Source organism: Dipodomys merriami, unplaced genomic scaffold, assembly GCF_024711535.1.
Source record: "Dipodomys merriami isolate MVZ:Mamm:240054 unplaced genomic scaffold, mDipMer1.0.p SCAF_5, whole genome shotgun sequence".
In the NCBI taxonomy this organism is placed as follows: domain Eukaryota; kingdom Metazoa; phylum Chordata; class Mammalia; order Rodentia; family Heteromyidae; genus Dipodomys; species Dipodomys merriami.
In genome coordinates this window covers 5250471-5270625 of record NW_027206068.1, presented here as the reverse complement: position 1 = coordinate 5270625, position 20155 = coordinate 5250471, and positions in this window count along the sequence as shown.

Here is a 20155-nt window from a genome sequence, read left to right as displayed (position 1 = left end):
AGAGAAATGCTCATGGAAACTTCATGGGATGACCCCTTAGACTTGTCAGAATGACTCTTACCACAAAGATAAATGATAACAAATGTTGGAGAGGTCATGGAAATAAGCAATTGTGTACTGTAGCCTCTACCCAAAAGTGTTTGGAGTGTCTTTATGAAATCTAAAAGTAGCACTGGAGTCATGGCTCAAGTGGTAGAGCACTAGCCCTGAACAAGAAAGCCAAGTGAGTGTATGAGGCCCTGAGTTCAAGCCCAAGTACTAGCAAAGACAAAGGCAGAAAAAGAGAGAAACAGAGACAGAGACAGACAGAGAAGAAGAGAAGGAAATAAAACTAAACATAATATTACTTCCTGATGAGCAGCATCACTTTGGGGCATATTCTCAAAGGATTTAAAATTATGCCAAGGAGATATTTGTACTCCCCTATTTATTGTAGCAGTATCTACAATAGCTAAATTATGGAAGTGGAGTCCATCAACAGATGTACAACAAATGTGCTGCACATGCATACACATACACACACACACACACACACACACACAGGTATACTATTTAGCTTTGCAAAACGAAAGTATCATTTGTGGTAACACAGATAAACCTTGAAGATATTATGTTGAGTGAACTAAGTCTGGTAGACAATGGCAAAACTATATAATCTCAATTTCGCACAAAATTTATGACAATTAAACCCACCGGATCCTAAAGAATCCTTAGGCATAAGGAGAGTCTAATTACCAGAGCTGGCATGGGGCAGGTGGGTTTGAGCAGAATGGAGAAATGTAGTCAAAGATGGTGAAGATGCAGTTAGACAAAAAGAATCAATGATAAGTATTTCAGGTAAGTAATGTGCTCATTAGATTGATCCAATTATTCCATCATGTACAAATTGATCATAACATCCTTTTGTGTCTTATAAATATTTCATTTGTCAATATAAAAATAAAAATAATTTTAAAAGAACAGACAATACTACCATCATTTATCTTTGCATACAACATTTTCACTTACGATGTTTGGGAGCGTAAGGATTACACATGCATGCTAATTGTTTTCTTCACACAATATTAACTAAGAGGCTTATGTTAATACATTTTGCTATTATGCTGGTGCCCAGATGTTTACTATGCCAAACAGTATTTAAATGTGGATTTCACATGCTTCATAAAAAAAAATACACAGGTATAATATTCAACTTGCCTGGTCCTCTGGTCCTACGGCTATGCAGCCGTAATGGGAGCTGCTAGTGCTACTTCCTGTGGAAAGCAGGAAGGGTGGGAAGGCACCAACCTGATGATTCCCTGAAAGGTGAATAGAGGCACCAATGGCTCATGCATGTAATTATAGCTAGACTAAGATCTAGAGGACCACAGTTCAAGGCCAACCTGATCAGAAAAATTTAGCACATTCAATCTCCAAAATAATCACAAACCTTGGGGCTGGATATATGTCTCAAGTGATAAAGTTCCAGCCTAGCAAGTATGAGGCCCCAAACTCAAACCCCACTAGTGCCAAGAAAAATGATGAGTAAAGTATTTCCTAGAATCATTGAGACCAGTCATTGAAATGAGTATGATATGTATTTAATCTTAAACTGATGGTTTCTAGACTGCTTTTTGTAAGCAGCTAACATATCCCCTTATCCCCCAATTAAATAAAAACAGTGTGATGATAGTATAGAAATCCATAGAACATAGAACAGTGAAACATAGTCTTACTCTGGTTAAAAGAGGGAAAAAATAGCTGCATTAATCCCATTAAATCTGAAGATACCTAGAAACAGGCCACAAGGTAGTAATTCAGTAAAAATGACTTTCACCCAGGATGGATTCTGGGTGACACTGTTGTTGTTGTCTATCTAGAATGTTCTGAAGACAGCTCAGTTAGGTCCTGCTGAAACTCCATTTATAGTTTCCTTTTGGTGCTCTCTCTGAGTTTACATGATGTCACTCTATCATTTCACACTACCTTGAGCCTCCCTGTATGCTAGCTCTGGTCACCTGTTTGACCCCTTCAAAATTAATCCTTTTCTGTTTTAATCAAGAGCACTGTATGGGAGGTTTTTGTCTGCAAGTAACTTAAAAATCTGCCAGTGATGGCATACAACTTCAGGACCTCTTGCTCTTCCATTTCTCTCTGTCTTCAGCCATACTTCCAACATAGGCATCATGGTTGGTGATTACTCTTCCTCTGCTGTTCTCTAGATAGTCATGTTGTGTCCTCATTTTGAATCTGCTTGTGACTGAAGTGAGATCTGGAGAAGAAGTTCACAGTTTCAGTATGGCATGTCTTGTCCAAAATTCATGTTGAAATTCAATTTCATATGTAAGGATGTAGAGAGAGATTACAAGGTAGGTGGATATGGGAGGTGACACCCTTAGCAAGAATTGTTGTAGCTCTTTGAAACTCTTCGGGATTAATGTTTAAGGGAGGACTGAGTTCTTTCTGGCTCAGGACTGGATTGGTTACCTGCAGAGTGGTTTGTTCCCAGTCAAGGCTGTCCTCTAGGTTTTCTCTCCACGCAATTCCACTTGCCCCCACTCTCCACTGTGAGATGAAGTGGCACACAGCACCCCCCAGTAGCCACACAGATCCCACAGCCATGTTCTTGAGCTTTGGAACTGTGAACCAGAATAAACCTCTTGTCTTTGTAAATATCCCAGTCTTGAGTATTTAGTTACAGTCAGAGAGAACAGACTAAGAACACATCTATTTGCACAAGGCAGAATGAGGGCTTCATAACATTTTCAGGTAAGACCCTAAACCGCACCAGGAGCTGCTGTGGCAAACCATTGCTTTTCTGTGCATTTTCCCCAAAACCATTGGCTTTGTGGGATCCAGATAACATGATAGACTTAAGTTCAAATCACAAATTTTCAATTAAACTATTTAGTTAAAGATCAAAATAGGGATCCTCTTACAGGTCCTATCAGAGTTTTTTTTTTCAAACTTAGCTATGTATTTGAATAACCTGGGACAATTTTTGCACAGTTCAAGTATCACTGTTGAGGAAAATTAATTTCCTCAGAAAGCCTGCGAATGGCTGTGGGCATCTATTGCTTTAAACACCCACTCAGGTGATTCCGATAAAAACAAAGTACTGGGCTGGGAAGGTGGCTCAGTAGTAGAGTGCTTGCCTTGCATGCATGAGGCCCTGGGTTCCATTCTTCAGCACCACATAAGCAGAAAAAGCAGGAAGTGGTGCTGTGGCTCAAGTGGTAGAGTGCTACCCTTGAGCTGAAGAGCTGAGGGACAGTGCCCAGATCCAGAGTTCAAGCCCCAAGACTGACAAAAAAAAATACTGAATGCTGTTTGGCCAAGAAACCTAAGTCCTCAGAAAGATTTTTGCTTCATTTTCTCTCTTTTTTATATGTTTTTATTGTAAAAATACTGTACAAAGAGGTTACAGTTACATGAGTAAGGTAATGAGTACATTTCCTATTAAGCATTACCTCCTCCTTTGTTTTTCCCCTACCATCCCTTCCCTCACCACCTCCCCAATTCCTTCCTCCCTCCTCCCTCCCCAGAAGTTGTAAAGTTCATTTTCAACATAGTGTCTTGTACATCTCCTCATTACAATGGGTCAACCCATATCATTATTTCAACATTTTGTTATTTCCCTTCCCTCCCCAAATTAGAAAAATGTATATACAAGATGCAGAGCACCAAAATCAAATACAGTGTAAACAGGGGTTATACCGTGGGGGAAGAACATACAAAAGAAACAAAAAATCACATAGTACATTATAAAATATGTTTAAAAAAACAATAGCAAGAAAGAAAAAACACTTGTGTTCCTATCTTAGGGTTCATTTTGCTTAACATCATCTTATATGGTCATATGTACATAGCTGTTAACATTTTTTGCTTGTCCTAGACATATACCAGTTATTACAAATAAGTGAAACCATGGGACCTATGTATACAATGGAATTCTATGCCTCCATCAGAAAGAATGACATCATCCCATTTGTTAGGAAATGGAAAGACTTTTTTCTCTTCACCTCTCCATCTTCTCAGGCATTGGAAGGGTTCACAGGTGACAAGGAAGGTGCAGTGTCTCAGCAGGACTCACGGCTCATTTAGACTGCCTGCAGTTTCAGGACATAGAAGAAAGTCTCTTGGTACCTCCCAACCTTGCCATCTCCAACGTGGCATCCTGAGGAGTAATTCTGGTCATTGCCATCTGGCTCCTAAATCGATTTCTGAACTGATTGAGAATCCATGAGCAGACAACAAGAATGACTATTCCCCCCAGGATGGAAATACACCCAAACCTGGCTCCTAGGGGTGGGGAACATGAGGATATGATCAGCTCTGTCTGTAGCAGTCAAGAAAGAATGGAATACAGGGATATGATCAACTCTGTCTGCAGCAATCAAGAAGGAATGGCAGCAGCAATGGAGATGTTTCCCCAGAAGAGAAACTGAGAGGACACATGGGCCATAAGAGGTCAACACTGCTTCCTACAGGCTGAGCTGGGGATGAAAGAAATCGACACTGCTTGCCACATCGCATCACTCCACAGCGGTGTCCAAGAGACAGTGCATCCCTAGAAGCAGACCCAGAAGTCACCTTGGGCTCACCCAGCCACCTTTCCAGCAAGGCATAGAGAGGCAGCAGAATGATCTCTCTCCTGACTTATCCCATAGTAGCTGACCACAAGAGTCAAGGCAGCAGAATATAGTTATAGGGGAATTCGCTCTGGTGTTCTATAACCCAGTAGAATAACTACAGCCTGCAACAATTCATGGTACATTTTTAAATCACTAGAAGATTTCTATGGTGCTACGTCAAAAAACGAACTTTACAACTTTGGCTGAAGTGGGGGTGGGGGGAAGATGGGAAGGGATGGGATGGAGAAACAAAGGAGGAGGTAACAATGCTTGATAAGAAATGTACTCATTATCTTGCCCATGTAATTATGACCCCTCTGTATGGTATTTTCACAATAAAGAAAAAAATAGTTCTATGGTCCCTGGCATACAGAAGTAATAAATGTTGAGGAGATAAAAATCACTCTCATTTAACCATTATGCATTGCCTAGATGCATCAATTACTATACTGTACCCCATCAATACAGATATTCATAAGTCAATTAAATTTGAAAATTTTAAAAATAGACATATACTATTTAGCAAGATATCAGTAATCTGAGATCTTATGCTTTACAGTCATAAGAGTTCTATCTATAATTTTATTAATGTTATTTTCTTGCCTGATTTAAAAGATTTTTAAAGTTGAAATACATTTTTTATTAAATAGAATCAAAGACTATGCTTAAATACAATTTATTGGTTTGTATTTTCGTTTTCTTTTTGTGCAAAATGTGGAAGTTTTTCTTGTGATATTTCCACTCTATATACACTCTATTATTCTTTCTTTTAAATATTTGTTCATGTTTACTTCAGGTGATCTAGCTCTAAATTTTTGTTTTAGGTTAATGTCTTACAATTATGCACTTGGATGTTAAGATTTTCAATACACAACAGACAAGTGGCTCATATCTAAAATATATTTAGAATTCAAAAAATTAAATCCCCCCCCAAAAAAAAATCCTCAAAGAAGCAATTGCCCAATTAATAAGTGGGCTAGAGACTTAAAAAAAAACTTATCTGAAGGGGAAATAAGAATGGCTAATAGACACATGAAGAAATGCTCAACTTCTCTGGCCATAAAAGAAATGTAAATCAAAACCACATTGACATTCCACCTCACCCCATTTAGAATGGCTATAATCAAGAACTCTAATAACAACAGATGCTGGAAGGAGTGTGGTCAAAAGGGAACTGCATTATTGGTGGGAGTGTAAACTTGTTCAGTCACTCTGGAAAGCAGTATGGAGGTTCCTCAAAAGACTACACATAGAGCTCCCCTATGACCCAGCAATCCCACTTCTGGGCATTCACCAAATGACCACAAACAAGGCTACACTAAAGCTACCAGTACAACTATGTTTATCTCAGCATTATTCACCATAGCTAAGATATGGAACCAACCCAGATGTCCCTCAGTAGATGAATGGATCAAGAAAATGTGACATATATGTATATATATATATATATATATATACATATATATATAATTACACACATGTACACACACACACACGCACACACACACACACACACACACACACACACACACACACACACACACACACACACAAAATGGAATTCTATGCTTCCATCAGGAAGAATAACACTGCCCCATTTATAAGGAAATGGAAAGACTTGGAAAAAATCATATTAAGTAAAGCAAGCCAAACCCAAAGACACATAGGTCCCATGGTGTCCCTTACTTGCAATATTAGTATATGTCTAGAATAATCTTAGAAGATGAGCAGAATAGCTTGATAGCTATGTACATATGACCATATAAGATAATGTTAAGCAAAATGAACTCCAAGATACGCACACAGAGGTTTTTCTTTGTTGTTGTTGTTTTTAATGTACTATGTGTTTTTTTTGTTTCTTTTGTATGTCTTCCCCCTATGGTATATCCTCTGTTGTCACTTTATTTGATTTTGGTGCCCTGGTATTGCATATATATTTGAATTAGGGAAGGGAAGGGGAACAATAAAATGTTGAGACAAAGAACCAATACAACAGCAATATTCACAAGATAATATGTTGGAAATGACCTGTACAACTTGAGCGGGGTTGAGGGAAGGAGAAAATTGAGGGAAGGGGTAACAAGATTGACAAGAAATGTAGTTATTATCTTACTTATGTAACTGTAACCCCTCTGTACATCACTTTGAGAATAAAAAGCACAGAAAAAAAAGATTTCAATATATTTAAACCTATGGAGCAGCAGCATAGTAGGTTTTTAAGTGATTTTGTAAATTTATAAATTTTCCCACTTTACAAATAAAAAATTTTAAGATGAAGGTTTGTGAAATTTGCCCAAAAGACCAACTTTATTTTGAATATTTTTATAATTAATGTGTAGATAATATAGTCTTTTGTTTGTATATGATAAATTAGGAATTTATTTTAAGTGGTATATATCATAAATATTTTATTTTTTTATTCTTTTAAACTCCACTTTCTCAAAATATACAGGTTCAGTGCATCATTTTCCTCTAGCATATGTTTGTTGTTTTTATTTTCACTCCTTTATTCATCATTGCTTGAGACTGCAGTTATTGCAATGAACCATACAAAACGTTCAGCCATGTGCTGCGTCTTCTTCCTTTAATACTAGCTACTGGCAAGACAGATCAGTGGATCATGGAGTACAAGACCAAACTGTCCATGAAAGTTCTTGAGACTCCATTTCTACTAATGGCTGTATGTGGTGGCACACAACTGTTATCCTAGCTGTGGGAGAAGCACAATGGCTAGATGCCATGCCTTTCATCCCCAGCAATACAGAGAAGCACCTGTAGAAGGATCATAGTCCAGATGGGTCTGGACATAAAGTAAAACTACTTCAAAAATAATCTGTGCAAAAGAGAAGTAGAGGCACATGACCAAAGTGGCAGAGCACCTGCTTTAGAAACAGAAGGCACTGGGTCCAATTCATTAGTACTGCCAAAACATAAACAAAAAATAAAAAGACCTCTCTGCCTCTCATCATTCTAAGTGGAGTTTACATTCCACTGGAAATGTAAAAACAAAGGACAGGTAAACAAATAACAAATGAATGTAAATGTAAACTTCTGTATAATGGTAATCCTGATTTTAAAACTTTAAAAAACGAAGATGTACTATAAAAGTTTAACCAAAGAGTTCAGATTTTGGGATCTCTGAAGCTAAATATAATTCCTACATCAACCCCATGTTAATGTTATGAGCACGGGCTATGCCACCAGGAGCATGATTTGAAACTCATCATGGCTACTCCTTAGCTGTTTTTCTTCTTTGTTCATTTAACTTGTCTAGGAAACAGAGGTCTTACTGCCTTCTTTCTGGGATTAATGTGGGGACAAATGAAGTCATGACTATAAATTCTGCTGTTCTGTGGCTGGCACATCAGAGATACTAAATTACTCCTGCTGCATTTCTCCCTGCTTAATCATACATACAAATAATTTAAGTGTATGTAGCCAGGCTCTTTGCACAACCCAGTCACCACTCATATGTCTTCCTAGTCCCTTGACTCATGTATGAAAGATCGAGTTGAAGTTTATGACAGCCAAAGATTATCAACCCACCTCAAAAATTAGATGTCAAGAAGAATAACACATAAAAAGGTATTTTCCCCCAATAAAAGTACATTATGAGTTTTAGCCCCAGGAGACTACTACCTGCTACAGGTAGATGTCAACAGGCTAAATGATTCTTCACAAGAGATTTCCTGCTCTCTCTTTTGGCAATTAATTTACAAAACACCTGCTGCTAGAGTCCTAGAGATGTGAATGACAAGTTACCATCAATTTCCAGAAATAGATTTTATGCAAAATGCTCTATCCCCTCGATATGAACAATAATAACATAACCTCACTTCCTTCCATATAGCCAATGACAGAAGAAATAATCCTGAGATTTCCTCCCCATAAAGTATTTATCAGACTCCTGTTGTCTTTCATTTTTTTCTGTTGGTCTTCTATTCATCTTTATCAGGGTGATTCTGCACCCACACTTACACACACATACAAAATTCCTAACGTCTAGCAGAATGAGACCTCACAAACTGATGGATTTTAATTCATTTTTAACATTATTGTCAAGTAGTTGTACAAAGGGGTTTCAATTCCACATGTCAGTTAGTGAGTACAATGCATCTTGATCAATGTCACCCTTCCCTCATTCTCCCCTGTCTCTCCAAACACTACCCATCCACTTGATTCTAGTTCCAGGTACACATGTGTACATTGAATACTATGGCAGCATTAGCCCCCTCTTCCTCGCTGCATTCTGCTGCACCCACTCTTCTGACACCTCAAACTCTAGCTTCCTGGTAATCAGTTTGTTTAATTGTAAGTTATTTGTTCAGAGGAGTTACACCATTTGAATCCATTTCTGCATATACAATACTTAGGTTAACATGTTTATATACACATATATATATACATATGCATTGGATCCTGCATACATTTACTTCTATACTTATAATTTAGACCTAGTTACACACATGTCCATAGTCCCCCTAAAACTTATTTACTTCACTGAACATGATTTTTCCCCAAGTCTGTCCATTTCCCTACAACCAACATGACATCATGTTTCTGATGATGAGGGAAACTCCAAACTGTTTCCACAGTGGTCACAATATTGTTCATTTTTACCAACAGTGTAGAGTTACTTTCTTGCCACATCCATGCCAGCATCTGTTGTTTGTATTCGCAAAGACAGCCATTTTTTATTGGGATGAGATGAAATCTTAGTGTCATTTGGATTTGTGTTTTCCTCATGGTCAGAGATACTGAGCTTTTCCTTCCATTGTTTCTAGCAACCAGCTTCTGAGTGTTAGCAGTGTCAGACACCATCCTCACAGCACACTGAGTGTGTAAACCCACACCCTGTCTCAGAGCTCAGCAGCTGAGCTTTCTGTGAACCATGCCATGTAGCAGACAAACTGCAACTGGTCACTTCCAGGTTTGATTCCTGGTTCCTTGAGTTAATGGGTCCTTTAAAATGGGTTCAATTTAGTTACTTTGAACTTTGCAATGGGTAGTAGGATCTGATCTACAGAATAGTTTTATTCCTTCTGTGATTTTTCTTTCCTTCCTGCAGAGATACTGTCAGTTTGCTCACTGGTCCTTCTCTTTCTTGGTAGTTACTGCTCCTCACCAATGTTTTTCTTCCAGTGATGTCTTTCTCTTCTCCTGATAGCATAGCTAGATGATCATTTCAATCTTTTCACTTGGAAAAAACAACAAAGAAATTCAACTATCTTAGATCATCAGGGAGTTTTATGGGCTCAGTAATTGAACTGTTTGGAGATTTGTAGCTTGATGCTCCATCTGCTCAATACCATCCACACTAATGAGGGTATTCTAATGATATTTCTCAGTTATTCTCTGGGCCACTTGTGCTGTGCTCCCTGTCCCCCCACAAGGATGCCGTCTGTAGCATCACATTTGGGGAGACTATGTGTGTCTTCCAATAGCTCCTTTTTTTATAGGGACAGGGGTTTCTGAGTACTGAATCCAGGGCATTGTAGGCACAAAGGCATGCTCTACCTGCATCCCAAGTTTTTCTTCTAGTAGTTTCTCTGTCTGTTTGTGTGATACCTGGTACTGTGATTTAAGTTCAAGTCCTTATTCCTGCTCAGCTGTCTTGCTTGGTTGCTCATGGTTGGTGTTCTACCACTTGACACATGCCTCTGGCCCAGCATTGTGCTTTCTAATTGAAGATACAATCTTTTTTCTGCTCAGGTTGGATTTGAACTATTATTCCCCCAGGCCTCAGCCTTCTGAATACACAGAATACACTAGCTAGGTGCTAGTGGTTCATGCCCATAATCAGATCAGATCCACAGAACCACAGAACCACAGATTCCATGTTACAAAACCAAATATGACTGTGAGCATCTTCTCATAAATTCCAGAGAAAAGCCAGGCACCCGTGGCTCATGCCTGCAATCCTAGCAACTATTGGTTTGAGGCCAACCCCAGGCAGGAAAATCTCCAATTAACCACCAAAAAGCTAGAAGTGAAGCTGTGGCTAAAGTCATGGAGCACAAGCCTTGAGCAAAAAAGCTAAGGGTCCATACCCAAGTCCTGAGTTCAAGTCCTCGTACTGCCACAGTTCTAGAGTAACTCCGTTGTTAAAACTAGAGTTATCACTGGTAAAAAAGACACAGATTTATGGAAGAGAAAAAATTAGAGAGGAAATTCCACAGCAAGAGAAGCATCACACTAGGCTTTCAAACTCAATCCTTTACCACCTACTAGACAGGCACTGACAAAATACCATGAAATTTACTAGTGATGTGTATTAAGTTGATATATTTTGGTGAAAAGAATTATAATATGATCATACTTATATGAAACAAATCAAGTCAAACATGTATAGGTGATAGACACAAAAGAATTAGTGTTCACCTTAGATATGTATTTTAGTGTTTTTTTCATTCATGCATGTGTTTCTAACGCATTTATAAGATTATCTCTTTGTTGCTTTGTATGTCCCTCCCCCACAGTATAACCCCTGCTTTCACTATATTTGATGTCAGTATAACTTGTGGAGGAGAGGGGGAAAAACCAGTTGTTTAAGGATACAGGTGGATGCAACAATGAGAAGTACAAGTTGTCATGTCCAAAACGAGCTTTACAACGTCGGTGCGGGGGGAGGGGGGGGGAAGGGGGAGGAAGGAGAAGGATTGGGATTGGGGGGGAGGGGAGAGGCTGGGAAGGGATGTGAAGGGTAAACAAAGGAGGAGGCTGCAATGCTTGGTAAGAAATGTACGCATTATCCTGCCCATGTAATTGTAACTCCTCTGTACAGTATGTTCACAAATAAAATTAAATTAAATTAAAAAAAAAGAATTAGTGTTCAACTTCAAGAAAGGAAATAACATTTTTAATAGTAGAGAGTGAGAATGCTTTATCTGAGTAATATTCATTATATTTAGAAAAAACAAAGAACCAATAGCTAATCCCTCAGATATTCAAGATAGCATCTGCAACATTGACCTAATTCATAATTGGACTATGCAGTGCTATTTCACATTCGGTTGGCATATTCTAGTCAACCTTGTCAGTTCTCCATAACATACAATGATATACAGAAATATAGAAAACATTATACATATATGCATACACATATGTAGATACATATATATCCACTACAATGAACTTTAAAACTTCAAAAAGAAATAAAACTACATCTCTAATTTGAAGAATTCTCATTTTCATCAGTAAAGTTCCACTGAACAGTACCACCTACCAACAGGACACACCACAATTCTATTTTTCCCTCATGAAAACCTGGAGCTCTGAGTTCTCCTTGGCTGAATTCCCAGGTGCTGGAAGCTTGAGGTTTATTACAAACCTTGCCCATTTTAATCTGATTCATTCTTGGTGATACATGAGCCTCTCTTTGCAGGGTAAGTTCATTCGAGTGCAGTTCTCTCATTTTAAATTAATCGGCTGCTTTCCACATTATCTAGATTGAAGTGTTGATTGTGTACTATTTATCTTCTTAATAACAAAAAATTAATCTGCAAAGGAAAGATCAAAGGAGACGCTTTGTTCCTCAATGTGAGAAATAATGTTCTCCTAGAGAAGAGCCTCTGCCTCCCTGTATTTATTTCTAGGTGGCCATTATTTTCTTTAAATGTGTTTTCTTTCTAGACTTTATATTTTTACATTCTCAGAATACCCATCAGAGTCATTTCAGGTCCCACTGAGGCCAGAGCAACTTGTACTCAAGGGCCCCTACTAATCTCTTCCTAATCTCTCTCTCTGTATCTCTCTCTGTCTCTCTCTCTCTCTCTGTCTCTCTCTCTGTCTCTCTCTCTCTGTCTCTTTCTCTCTGTCTCTCTGTGTGTGTGTCTCTCTCTCTGTCTCTGTCTCTCTCTCTTTCTCTCTCTCTCTCTCTGGTATTGGTTCTTGAACCACAGCCTGAATAGTGTCCCTTAGCTTTTTCAGTCAACACTGGTGTTCTGATGTTTGAGCCATAGCTCTATTTCTGGCTTTTTTGGGGATGGTGTAGTTGATGGGAGATAAGGGTCTCACAAATTTGCCTGCCTGGGCTGGCTTTGAACCCTAATCCTCAGATACTCTTCTCCTGAGTAGCTAGGGTTACAATCATAAGAGAACAGCACCTGACCTAATTTCCACTTTTGAACCAATCCAGCATCCTCTCTAGAGCCAACATATACTATCCCACACCCAAATCAAAAGCTTCAAAGAGATATGAAGACCTACAAGGCATCCCTCTTTTCCTGCTGATCCATAAAAGCCTCCTCCAACAGTTCCTGGTTTTATTCCCACTCCATTATTCACTGTGTTGTGGTAAGATGTGCTCATTCATATAAGCCGAGAAAACCAAGGAATTCATCTACCCACAATGTCTATTAAATGAGATCAGATGCTCAGCATTGTGCTTCCCAAGATGCCATCTCAGTGGCTTACTGAAGAGCAGCAACCAAGGGTCACTTCATGGGTAGGATGTAGTAGAAACCTAAGTCTCTCTATTAAAGCTGGGCTCAAAAAGTAAGTCAAAAGAACAAGACCATGGAAGAAACATCAAGCAGAACCCTGCAGTTGAGTCAGGGTCTATGTAATCTCTTCAGTGAATTCTACAGTTATTTAATCAACGTGTGCCAAGTACCAATCATATAGCAGGTCTTAGAAAAGTGAGAATAAGGCATAAAGTCCCAGACTTACCCTCATGTACTTAAAGGACATAATCCATGAGAAAAAAACATGGTCTTTCAGAGCTAGCTTGTTAGGTAACAAAGCACTGCTCTGTATGATTTACTACTTGGTTCCCATAGATATACTTTGTGGAAGTTATTGTTACTGTCTTGATTTTAGAGAAAGAAAGATAGGCATCAAGAGTCTGTATAAGTTGTCCAAGAACACACAGCCAGCATACTGCAGAGCCAGGCTTTGTGACAGGAAGGAGTAGTCAGAGCTTCCACTGTATCCACAGGCTTCACCCTCCTCCACCCTAGTCCAATCCACATAACTGCAGAATCATCTAGGGCTAGAAGTCACAGGACATAATATCTTAAAGAAACTCTTCTATCTGTGGAAAGGAGACTGAAGCCAAAAGGGCTTCTGACAGGCACTGAGTCTCATGTCCCAACATTTCTCATTGCCTTTCTTCCTCCTTTAAAATGATTTAGTGCTGAGCACCACTAGCGCAAGCCTGCAATCTCAAGTATTCAGGAGTCTGAGATCAGAGGATCGTCATTCATCAGGAAAGTCTGACTAGGAGGCCCAATTAAGCACCAAAAAAGTCAGAAGTGGAGCTGTGGCTCAAGTGGTAGAGTCCCAAGTCCTGAGCAAAATAGCACAGGAACAGCACCCAGGCCCTAAGTTTAAGCCTGGCACAAAAATAAAAAAAGATAGACAGACAGACAGACATTGAGCTATGGCCAAGAAGTAGGTCTGTATATGGCCCAGCTTCCCAGCCCTATGTGTAGTAGGAGAAATCTGTGAGGGAAAATTGCTTGGATCATAACAGCAGTTTCTCCCATTTCTTTTTCTTTTGCCTGAAGACTATGTACTTAAAACTGTGCATACTTCTATTTAGGCCACACATAGCAAAAGGCTTTTATTCACAATTTTCCAAAGCGTCTGCCTGCTTAGCTGATATTTTTCTTTGCTTAGAAATACCACAGACAAATCATAGCTAGCCTTCGTGACTTGAGGAAGAACAGGAAGAAAACTGGTACTATCTGAGAACAGCTGATGAGCATTTCCAACAGTGCCAAGCAGTGGAACCAGCCAGGAAGGGAATGGTGTGTCCATGGTCAGAGTTCTGGCAGAGAGATGCATGAATCTCACCTCCACCAATGGTAGCTTTGGCTCTGCATGTTCCTACCTGACAATAAGTATGCAATGTGTATAGTCTCTAGAACACTGGCCATATCTGCACAAGTGCTCACAAATAGAGTGGTTGTTTTCAGTCAATGAAATTTCATTGTCAGGGGCTACTTAGATGTTTTCACTGGTGAAATTTTCCCTTTGTGTGCTTTCCAATATTTTTGACATGCATCATAAAGGACTCGGAATCTGAGATCCAATCTAAGTCTAAATTTCAAGACATTCTTTTCTCCCTTTGGAGTCTTGGCAAGTCTCCTAATCTGTTGTGGCCTCAGAAATAGAAACAATAGCACTTTCCAGAACTCACTTGGGAAAAGTAAAGTAGCCACATCTCAAACACTTAGAACACTTTGATAATTTTTGTAAGGAAAGAGCTTGTATTTTCATTCTTTTTTTTTTATTTGCTCACATTTCTTGGATGGTTCTGGGATTCAAACTTGCACATCCTTGCACTACTATTGGATGCATAACCTCAGCCTATTTTATTTTCTTGTAATTTTTTTTCAGATACAATCTAATGTTTATGTCCAGGGAAGGCCTCAGAGCATGATCCTCATACCTATACCTACCACAAGCACATCACATCATGCCTCTCTTTGCCCAGGCTGGCTTTGAATTATCTTGCTCCCAAATTCTGCTTTTTCAGTACCTAGAATTAAAGGTGTACACCACCACACACACCTGGCCATTTTTTATCTATTATTTTTTCACAAATGTCTATTGTGGCAGGTAAACAAAAGTTTTATTTATATTTTCTTCATTTATTTGCCTGAAGAGTAATAAACATACTAATTTTCCCCCAGGAAATAGATGGTTCTTACCAAGTGGATACGAGTTTTACTTAAGACAGCACTTAAGAATACATGAAGACACATACTCTTTACACAATCCAAATGGTAGATAGAAAGATTCACTAAACAACTGTTTTGTCTCTTATCGAGGTGGAAATCACAAAACCCTGAGGCTTAATACAGCCCTTCAAGACCTGGCTTTAAAATGGACCATCTCTAGCCAACAGCCATGGAGTGAAGCAATGTGTATTTATATCTGTAATTACCTGATTTGCATAGCTAATTGCCCTCTACTGCCTGTGCAGCCTACACTGTGCCAGTCATCTAGATGTGGCTGAGAGCCAACAACAGCCTAGTACAAGCTCTCTTTCTGCAATTCATTTACTGAATGGCTCAGACAAATCATTTAGCACCTCCAAGTCTCAATTTTCCACTATCTTGTAAGTGTGGTAATGGTTTGTATTTATTTACCAATTAGTTGACTTTGTTAATAAATCTAAATTGCCTTGTGGATAGGTGAGATTGAGATTGAGGAAGTATTAATTATTGTGATTTGTGAACATTTCTCAAATAGTGAGTCTTATATGCAAATGAGGCAATAACTGGCCTAATTTGGTGCGAAGAGAAAATAAATGCTAAGTAGGAGTTGTGTCGGCAAGTGCAAATGTTTACATGAAAGCAGAAAGGAAGAATTAGAAGATGTGTTGGTGGGAAATTGTCCTTGGACTGGCAAATTAATGGGCTGCTTGCCAAGTCTAAAAGAGATGGAGAGAGGGAATGGGCTGGCAAGAGACCTCGGGCAGCCTCAACCCTTGGGGAAAGCAAGTAGAAATCTAAACAGTTAGAGCTGGGGAAAATAATAAAAATAAAGACAGTGACAAATGCTTTCCTTGATGGTAATCCATTAGCTATTTTACTCAATATATCTGGACTGGATGTGCACTTCAGCCACATCCTCTATTGGGTGATGGTAGGAAGTTTGTGAACTAAGAGAGTCAAATACTAATGCATTTTTCTCAGCCTTTGGTGAATCCATAAAATCAGAGAAGATGCACATGCACACTGCATTGTGTGTACAAGTGATTAGGCAGTTTGAGTAGGCTTAAAAATCAGGCTTGGGGAAGTGGCACTGTGGCTCAAGTGATAGAGTGCTTGCCTTGAGCTGGAGAGCTCAGGGACAGTGCCCAGGCCCAGAGTTCAAGACCCACAACCAAAAGAAAAAAGAAAAAAAGCCAAAAACAGGCTTGAGAAAGGTTCCAAAGTACAAGTTACCCAGAAAAGAATGAGTTTTTAACTTTTATTGATTTATTTTTATTGTTCAATTATCTTTAGGCAGTTTCAATCCAGCATGTTGGTTTAGAAGTACAAGGATGTATCTTGACCAAAATCACCCCTTCCCTCATTCTCCCCCAACTTTCCCCATCTCGTCCCTACTCACGAATTATGTAGTTTAATTTTTACATAATGTACATGGAATACAGTGACTGAATTCGCTCACCTTTCTTCCCTCCACTTGTGTGCCAGCCTCTGCTTTTCCCCTCCCCAGAATATGTGTCAGCTTCCACGTATTCATTTTTAAATCTTTTGTTAGGTGTTCAAAGGAGTTACACTGTTGAACTCGTCCCCTAAAAGACTTTAATCAGTTTGTTTATATATATGTATATATATATATATATGCATATGCATATAGTCCTGTATATGTTATCACATACATTTGTATTTTAGTTCTAATTTCCACATATGAGCAAAGCCATATCACTTGTCTCTCTGAGCATACATACTTCACTCAACATAATTTTTTCTAAGTCCACTCATTTCCCTACAAATGACAAAATGTTATTCTTTCTAATAAATGAGTAAGATTCCATTGTATGCTTGAAAAACAGACATTCTCTTCAACAAATTCTGTTGGGCAAACTGGTACATTTATATGTACAATGAAATTTATATGTAGACTGAAATTGGACCTTGCATTAATAGCAACACAAAATAGATCAAAGACCTCAATCTCTGTCCTGAAACATTGAAAATACTACAGGAAGGAGTAGGAGAAACATTAGAACACATTGACCTAGGCAATGACTTTCTGAGTTCCAGGGCCTCAGCAAATCAGGAAGAGAACTGACAAATGGGATTTTGTTAAACTGAAAAATTCTGCACAGCTAAGGCCATAGTCAGTAAGCTAAAAAGGCTGCCTACAGAGTAGAAGAAGGTTTTTACCAGTTATGCATCTGACAATGGCCTAATATCCAAAATGTAAAAGAAGCTCAAGAAACTAACTCCCCACACACAATCAATAATTAGACTAATAAATGGGCAAAGGAGCTCAAGAGAGAGTTCTCAAAAGAAACAAGAATGGCCAATAAACACATGAAGAAATGTTCAACATCTCTGGCTATAAAGGAAATGCAAATCATAACAGCATTGAAATACCATCTCACCCCCATAAGATTGTCCAGCCTCAAGAATATAAACAACAACAAAGGCTGGCGGAGATTTGGGGGAAGAATACAACCCTATTACACTGTTGGTAGGAATGTAAACTGGTTCACCCACTCTAGAAGGTGGTATGGAGATTCTTCAAAAAACTAAACTTAGAACCACCCTATGATCTAGTGATATCACTCTTGGGCATTTACCCAGAATATTACAGGCAGGATATAGTGAAAGCGTTTGCACATCCATATTCACAGTTGCACTATTCACAAGTCAAGATATGTAAATAATCTAGATGCCCTACAATGGATGAATGGGTCAAGAAAAACTTGTACATGCACAATGGAATTTTACACATCCATTAGAAATAATAATATGTCATTTTCAGGGAAACATATGGCTCTAGAAAAACTTCTGTTAAGTGAAGTCAAGCTCAGAGAGACAGTGCATATTTTCTCTCATACATGAAAGTTAGGTCTAAAATACAAATATACACAAAAGCATATACAGCTGTGTATACATACATGCATGAACAAATTAACTAAATAGTGGAATACGAAAGGAAGAAGTCCATTTTCCCTTTTGCTTTCTTATCCAGAGATTCAAATGTCTAGCATGTAACTATTTGCTTCAGATATATCAAAAATTATTTTTAAAATACCCACATGGTTATTTCTTCAACATTCATAAAGAGAATTGATCCTGGATACCAAAAGATTAAAAGAAATTGTCAGAAGAACATGCAATGTGTTTAGATAATAATATTCCCCAAATTCTTAACCCAGTATTCCAGAAACTGATTGACTGTACCACTTAGAACCTACATTTAGCTTGGTCTTCTTTAATTCTTGTGAAATATATTTAATCTTGCTTTTCTCCTTGGGAAAAGCAATACAATTAATGCACTGACAGTACCAAATAAAAAATAAATAAATAAAAGACCTTTCCATAGTAGAACAGGTGTTAAATTAACCACAAGAGGACTCTTGTGTTATTTCCCAAATGTAATACAATAGAATTACAGGGAATGCATCATTAAAGAGGAAAGGCTTTCTAAACTCCTGTTCTCTAGTATAAATTAATAGCTACTAGTTTTATTGGCTCCCAGAAGGAAACAAGCTGAATTTGTTTACTCCTCCATATGAATAATCATGTCCATCATGTCCCAGTAGAAGAAAATGTGCAGAAATGATTAATGACTCTAGTCCTACAAAGTAAACAGAAAACACAGAGAAAGGTATAGAAGGAGATGCTTGAAATGCAGCTCACACAATGGAGTTTGGATCTGCAGATTAACAACAATGCAAGGGCAAAGTTCAGCCTAGTTACAAAAAGAATGTTACCCCATCCATGGACCAGCAAGCAGTGAATAAGAAATACTATCCTTCCTTGCAATATTCAAGATCTCTCTACATCTCAGCAAAGTACAGATTTCTATATTTGGAGAGCAGAAAGACCTTTGTAAAGAAAAATATTTAACCTATTATTAAATAGTGTTGAGCTGATTAAATTGGTCACAAATCATGTAAACAGAATCTTTTTTGTATGAAAGTTTATGTGTTTGGGGGCCGATAAGGGGAAACACTGAAGTGATGGGACAAAGTATAAACAAATGCAGCAGTGATACTAGACACTATGTTGAAAATGAACTTTACAACTTGCTGGGCCGGGGAGGGGGGGGTGTCGTTCCTCAGGAGGGAAAAACTAAGAGAAAACAAAAGAAAAGGTGCCACTATTCAAAAAGAAATATACTCATTATGTAACTGTAACCCCTCTGTACATCACCTTTATAGTAACTTAAAACAAATTTAAAAAAATAAAAGCTGAAAACACTATGAAATACTGATTCTATATTTCCAATAAGAATCCTGAAGCTGGAACATTTATACACAAGCTTAAATAGTTGGGAGGGAGATGGCTTACAACAGGGTCTTGTGATTCCCAGAGCCATTTCATAGCCCTGTGGTTACCAGTTTCCCTTGGAAGACTAAGGAAAAGTCACCCCAGGCATTTAGACCAGGTGTAAAGTGGCATGAGCCCACACTACATGCTTAGGATCTACGGGCCTGCAGAAGTCATTGGAGGAAAACAGTAACAAGTGAAAGAAGGAAAAGCAAAAGAAATTTGCTACTTAGGCCCAGATTCTAGAGTTTATAACAACTAACTCTTGCTGTATAATAAACATCCTCTAAAAGGTAAGGAATAAGCCAGGCGCGAGTGGCTCACATCTGTAATCCTAGCTACTCAGGAGACTGAGATCTAAGGATCTCAGTTCAAAGCCAGACTGGGCAGGAAAGTCCCTGAGACTCTTATGTCCAATTAACCACCAGAAAACTGGAAGTGGTGCTGTGGCTCAAGTGGTAGAGCATTAGCCTTGAGCTGAAAAGCTCAGAGACGGCACCTAGGCCCAGAGTTCAAGCCCACACCAAAAGAAGAAGGAAGAGGAGGAGGAGGACGAGGACGAGGACAAGGATGATG